Source organism: Scyliorhinus torazame, chromosome 5, assembly GCF_047496885.1.
Source record: "Scyliorhinus torazame isolate Kashiwa2021f chromosome 5, sScyTor2.1, whole genome shotgun sequence".
NCBI classification, from domain to species: domain Eukaryota; kingdom Metazoa; phylum Chordata; class Chondrichthyes; order Carcharhiniformes; family Scyliorhinidae; genus Scyliorhinus; species Scyliorhinus torazame.
In genome coordinates this window covers 80,882,676-80,888,218 of record NC_092711.1, presented here as the reverse complement: position 1 = coordinate 80,888,218, position 5,543 = coordinate 80,882,676, and positions in this window count along the sequence as shown.

Below are 5,543 nucleotides of genomic sequence, written 5' to 3'. Positions count from 1 at the left end.
GTGTGTGCGTGGGTTTCCTCCGGTTTCCTCCCACAGTCCAAAGATGTGCAGGTTAGGTGGATTGGCCATGATAAATTGCCCTTAGTGTCCAAAATTGCCCTTAGTGGTGGGTGGGGTTACTGGGTTATGGGGATAGGGTGGCGGTGTTGACCTTGGGTAGGGTGCTCTTTCCAAGAGCCGGTGCAGACTCGATGGGCTGAATGGCCTCCTTCTGCACTGTAAATTCTATGTTCTATGTCTCTGGTAATACTGGCGGCGCTATGGCACAGTAAGTAGTTACTGTTAATTAAACCAGATTAGCATATTAATACACATGGGCTGGAGTGTAATTAACAATCGATAATGTCTATTATGGTGCCTGCATCAGAGGTTCCAAAAAATGTGGTAGATGCAAGCACATTTGTATCAACTCTGTCTGAGGGCAACTCTGATAAACTGAGCTCAATGGTTAGCACTGCTGCCTCATTGCGCTGAGGACCCGGGTTCGACCCTGGCCCCGGGACACTGTGTGTGCGGAGTTTGCACATTCTCAACCCCAGAATTCAAAGATGTACAGGCTAGGTGGGTTGGCCACTTTAAAAAGTACCCCTTAATTGAGGAAAACAAAGAAATTTGGTACTCTAAATTTATAAAGGAAAATAAATCTGTTAATTTCCTTCCTTTACTTTCGCAGATGGGCTATGCGCAGATTCAGTAACTCAGTTGCCGGTGACAATAACAGTGTCAGAATGAGAATTGGTGAAGTTAGATTGCCAATATAAAGACCCCAACCTGTACCAAATGCAATGGTATCAGGAGAAACCGGCACAGCCACCGAGATGGATAATCACCAACACCTTACCAATGAAGGAAGATGCAGTTTCAGGACGATATCTGGCGGTTGCTGACAAATCTAAACAGAACGGTTAGCTCAGTATAAGCGCTCTCGGTGTGGAGGACAGGGAGGTCAATTACTGCGCAGTGTGGCACAGAGTTAGAGAAAATCTAAAGTGCCATAAACCTCATTCGCGAATGAGGTGATCCTGTGCTCACGCAAGCAGTAGAGTCTATTTACCGAACATTTTTCTGTCCTGTAGATCAACCGAGGAAGAGTTTGGGCAATCCTGAGAGCCAATATACCGCGAATTTCATATTAACTTTAAAACCGGAATATCTACCTAGCAGCAGAGGGAAGCACACAAATGAGGAGTTAAGATAGACGAAACGGGCAGCACGGTGACACAGTGGTAGTACTGCAGACTCACTGCGCCGAGGTCACTGTCCGTGTGGAGTTTGCATGGGTTTGCGTGGGTTTCTCCCCCACAACCCAAAGATGTTCAAGGTGGATGGATTGGCCACGCTAAATTACCCCTTAATTGGAAAAAAATAATTGGGTACTCTAAATTTATAAAAAGAAAATAGAAGAAAATCATGGTTTGCTCTTCCAGATTCGTCCAACGTTACCCGTTCCTGTAACGAAATGCAGAATGGATCATTATCTGCTGTGGTACTTAATGTACAGGGTACTTAATGGGTGGCACGGTGGTTTGCATTGCTGCCTCACAGCTCCAGGGACCCGGATTCGATTCCCGGCTTGGCTCACTGTCTGTTCGGAGTCTGCACATTCTCCTTGTGTCTGCGTGGGTTTCCTCCAGGCGCTCCGGTTTTCTCCCACAAGTCCCGAAAGACGAGCTTGTTAGGTGATTTGGACATTTTGAATTCTCGCTCTGTGTACCCGAACAGGCGCCAGAATGTGGCGACTAGGGGCTTTTCACAGTAACTTCATTGCAGTGTTAGTGTAAGCCTACTTGTGACACTAATAAAGATTATTATTTTTACAATGTATGTTTAATGTACAATAACCGCCACAGAGACTCGCCGAGCAACACGAGAATTAATATCAGTCCGAGACATGGGAAGCACATGGTGCCGGGTTTAGACTTTAATAGAAATCAAGTTGTCGTTCGAATATACCTGAAGTTTCCGTTCACACGACCTGTCTTGTGTTGGATTCTCACGCAGATCAGGAACAGAATTCGCCCAATTGAAGGGCGCTAAGGGGCAATTTAGCATGGTCAATCCAGATTTCCTACACATCTTTGAACTGTGGGAGGAAATCGCTTCTCGGCCTTTTGTGTAAGATGAGTGTGAGGTCAGGTGTAATGCCTGGATCTGGTATGTCTCTCTTCTGCGGGCCATGAATTGGATTCAATCTGAATTGTTTTCGGAGCAGGCAAGGATCTGCATTAGGGGGTTTCCCCTGTCGACACTCTGAGCTTTGGTTTTGTAACTCTGATAAAGTCATTTAAAAAATTGAGCAGCCGGAGGAAACCCTCGCAGACATGGGGAGAAAGTGCAAACTGCACACAGATCAGGAACAGTGAACCCAGGTCCCTGGCTGTGAGGCAGCAGTGCTAACCACTGTACCGCTCCTGTGCCACCGCGCCGCCCCTGCTTGCAGGGACAATAGAGGCATAGATGATAAAAGCAGGGAGATCATGTTGGAATTGTACAGAACTGTCGTGAGACCACAGCTTTTTTTTATCATTTCAGCTGGGTTGCTGTGTGCAGTTCTGGTCACCACATTATAGGAAGGATGTGATGGCACTGGAGGGGGTGCAGAGGAGATTCACCAGGATGTTGCCTGGGATGGAACATTTATGTTATGAAGAGAGGTTGGAGAGGCTCGGGTGTACAGGATTATGAGGGACATGGGCAGGGTGGAGAGGGGCCGCTGTTCCCCTTAGTTGAAGCTGTCAGTTACGAGGGGACACAAGTTCAAGGTGAGGAGCAGGAGGTTATAGGGGATTTGAGGAAAATCTTATTTTCCCAGAGGATGGTGACGGTCTGGAATACACTACCTGGGAGGGTGGTAGAGGCAGTCTGCTTCGCATCCTTTAAATAGTACCTAGATGAGCACATGGCCCGTCTTAACATGCAAGGCTATGGGCGAAGTGCTGGCAAATGGGGTTAGGTAGGTCGGTCCGGTGTTTTTCGCGTGTTGGTGCTGACTCGGTGGCCGGAGGGCCTAGTCTGAACTGTGTGGTTCTGTGTATCGGCGATTCCGAGTGCTGTAACATTCCTGGCGCTATTATTAATTCCATGAGTTACACACGTCCAGGAATGCCGCGAATATATTTATGTCTAGATATTGGCTGCCCAATACTACTGGCCTTGCCTTTCACTGGAGTATCGCTGGCAATCTGAGTCTCTATTGCAATAAAGCAAGATGTGATCATCTTCTGACAGCAAGTACCGTGAGCCGGCTGCGGCATTGGGATCGCCGCACCATGGAAGGGTCGGGTCTGCTGGTGTAGTAGATCAGCTCAACAATACTCCCGTAGTAACAAACACTCACTCGGGAAAATGCAGTGCCTTTTCCTTGCCATATGAACATGCGACTCAGGAGCAGGGAGTTGGTCAATCGGCCGCTCGAGTTACTCCACAATTCAATGAGATCATGGCTAAGGTGACCATGGCCTCAGCTCCACATTCCGTGTAACCCAAGGACGCTGGCAAGAGGTATAATCAGTAAGTTCGCAGATTCCGAGAAAGTCGTTAATGTGTTTAATAGTGAGGAGGAAAACCTTAGAATAGTGGCAAATGGACTCTGAAAAGTGTGAGGTGATGCATTTTGGGAGGACTAGAAAGGCAAGGGAATATACAATGAACGGTATGACGCTCGGAATTACAGTAACCAGAGGGACATGAAAGTAGCAGGAGAGGAAAATAAGGTGGTTAGGAAAGGCTTATGAAATATTTGTGTTTATTTTTCGTTGAACATAAGAGCAGGGAGGTTATTATGCAGAAACGCTTGTTAGGCAACGGCTGGATCACTGTGTGCAGTTCTGGTCGCCACACTATAGCAATGATTTGATGCAGTAGAGAGGGTGCAGTGGAGAGTCACCAGGATGTTGCAGGGGCTGGAGTGTTTCAGTTATGAAGACAGGCTGACTAGCTTAGGGTTGTTTCCCTGAGAACAGAGAAGACTGAAGGGTGACCTGATTGAGGTTTATTAAATTTATCTAATCCACCTATTTTGCATATTTAGACCATAAGACCATAAGACATAGGAGTGGAAGTAAGGCCATTCGGCCCATCGAGTCCACTCCACCATTCAATCATGGCTGATTTCAACTTCATTTACCCGCTCTCTCTCCATAGCCCTTAATTCCTCAAGAAATCAAGAATTGATCAACTTCTGTCTTAAAGACACTCAACGTCCTGGACTCCACCGCCCTGTGTGGCAATGAATTCCACAGACCCACCACTCTCTGGCTGAAGAAATTTCTCCTCATCTCTGTTCTAAATTGACTCCCTTTTATTCTAAGGCTGTGCCCCCGGGTCCTAGTCTCCCCTGCTAATGGAAACAACTTCCCTATGTCCACCCTATCTAAGCCATTCATTATCTTGTAAGTTTCTATTAGATCTCCCCTCAACCTCCTAAACTCCAATGAATATAATCCCAGGATCCTCAGACGTTCATCGTATGTTAGGCCTACCATTCCTGGGATCATCCGTGTGAATCTCCGCTGGACCCGCTCCAGTGCCAGTATGTCCTTCCTGAGGTGTGGGGCCCAAAATTGCTCACAGTATTCTAAATGGGGCCTAACTAATGCTTTATAAAGTTTCAGAAGTACATCCCTGCTTTTATATTCCAAGCCTCTTGAGATAAATGACAACATTGCATTTGCTTTCTTAATTACGGACTCAACCTGCAAGTTTACCTTTAGAGAATCCTGGACTAGGACTCCCAAGTCCCTTTGCACTTCAGCATTATGAATTTTGTCACCGTTTAGAAAATAGTCCATGCCTCTATTCGTTTTTCCAAAGTGCAAGACCTCGCACTTGCCACGTTGAATTTCATCAGCCATTTCTTGGACCACTCTCCTAAACTGTCTAAATCTTTCTGCAGCCTCCCCACCTCCTCCATACTACCTGCCCCCCCCCCCACCTATCTTTGTATCATCGGCAAGCTTAGCCAGAATGCCCCCAGTCCCGCCATCTAGATCGTTAATATATAAGGAGAACAGCTGTGGCCCCAACACTGAACCCTGAGGGACACCACTCGTCACCGGTTGCCATTCCGAAAAAGAACCTTTTATCCCAACTCTCTGCCTTCTGCCTGACAGCCAATCGTCAATCCATGTTAGTACCTTGCCTCGAATACCATGGGCCCTCATTTTACTCAGCAGTCTCCCGTGAGGCACCTTATCAAAGGCCTTTTGGAAGTCAAGATAGATAACATCCATTGGTTCTCCTTGGTCTAACCTATTTGTTATCTCTTCAAAGAACTCTAACAGATTTGTCAGGCACGACCTCCCCTTACTAAATCCATGCTGACTTATCCTAATCCGACCCTGCACTTCCAAGAATTTAGAAATCTCATCCTTAACAATGGATTCTAGAATCTTGCCAACAACCGAGGTCAGGCTACTTGGCCTATAATTTTCCATCTTTTCCCTTGTTCCCTTCTTGAACAGGTGGGTTACAACAGCGATTTTCCAATCCTCTGGGACTTTCCCTGACTCCAGTGACTTTTGAAAGATCATAACTAACGCCTC